Source organism: Rhinichthys klamathensis, unplaced genomic scaffold (genome assembly GCF_029890125.1).
Source record: "Rhinichthys klamathensis goyatoka isolate OS25496 unplaced genomic scaffold, OSU_Roscu_1.1 h1tg000369l_1, whole genome shotgun sequence".
Lineage (NCBI taxonomy): Eukaryota > Metazoa > Chordata > Actinopteri > Cypriniformes > Leuciscidae > Rhinichthys > Rhinichthys klamathensis.
The window spans coordinates 873,966-875,354 of NW_026606877.1; the positions used below are offsets into that span (position 1 = coordinate 873,966).

Below are 1,389 nucleotides of genomic sequence, written 5' to 3' on the forward strand. Positions count from 1 at the left end.
GCTCCAGCCACGAGGAAAGGATATGCTCTGAAGTGGAAGGTATTCACTTCTTGGTGCAAGTGACAGTGGGATCCAGTTAACTGCCCAGGTGGTACAGTGCTCGAGTTCTTGCAAGATCGCTTTTCAGCAGGGTTATTTCCATCCACTGTTAAAGTTTACGTGGCGGCCATTGCGGCTTACCACGTCCCTGTGGGTAATCCATCTCTGGGGAGAGACCCTCTGGTTATTCGTTTCCTCCGTGGAACTTTGAGGCTGAGGCCTGCAACTCGTATCCGGGTTCCGGCTTGGGACCTCGCTATAGTCCTAAAAGGCCTATCTATTGCTCCATTCGAGCCCCTCGAATCAGTTTCAGAAAAGTTTCTGACTTTTAAGACTATTTTCCTTCTGGCTATTTCGCCCCTTAATAGAGTTGGAGACCTCCAGGCCCTTTCGGTTTCTCCCACCTGCCTTGAATTCGCACCTAATAATAATAATAATAATTCATTACATTTATATAGCGCTTTTCTAGGCACTCAAAGCGCTTCACATGGAAGGGGGAATCTCCTCAACCACCACCAATGTGCAGCATCCACTTGGATGATGCGACGGCAGCCATAGTGCGCCAGAACGCTCACCACACACCAGCTTACTGGTGGAGCGGAGACAGAGTGATGAAGGCCACTGGGCAAATTTGGCCAGGATGCCGGGGTTACACCCCTACTCTTTCGAAAGACATCCTGGGATTTTTAATGACCACAGAGAGTCAGGGCCTCGGTTTAACGTCTCATCCGAAGGACGGTGCTCTTTGATAGTATAGTGTCCCCGTCACTATACTAGGGCGTTAGGACCCACACAGACCACAGGGTGAGCACCCCCTGCTGGCCTCACTAACACCTCTTCCAGCAGCAACCTGGTTTTCTCAGAAGGTCTCCCATCCAGGTACTAACCAGGCTCAGCCCTGCTTAGCTTCAGTGGGCAACCAGTCTTGGGCTACAGGGTGATATGGCTGCTGGATGGACCTTGGACCTAGGATGGCCAAGGCATTTCTTTACCCTAAGCAGGGCTACGCCCCTAAAGTTGGGTATTATCGTTCCCTAAGCGTAGTTGACGCAGTGCGAGTTTCTTTGAAAGGGAACGTCTCAGGTTACGACTGTAATCCTAGTTCCCTGAGAAGGGAACGAGACGTTGCGTCGCCCTGCCATACTTCCGGCATCCCTGTGATCGACTTGCTTCGGCTAAATCGAAGCTGACGCCGGGCAGACCGGATGTGCTTTTATCCTTTCCTGCTCGTGACGTCACCCGCCCGTGACGCTCACTCTCGCCATTGGACTAGTTGACATACGTGCTTCAGACACAATCACGCAGGGGCATTCCCAAAGCGTCGTCGACGCAGCGTCTTTTACCCCTTCT

At 51.9% G+C, this 1,389-nt stretch overlaps 1 pseudogene; it reads right to left on the reverse strand.

Moving 5' to 3' along the window:
- Positions 1-876: 876 nt before the first annotated feature.
- On the reverse strand, positions 877-993 carry LOC130069513 (5S ribosomal RNA; annotated as a pseudogene).
- Positions 994-1,389: the final 396 nt, after the last annotated feature.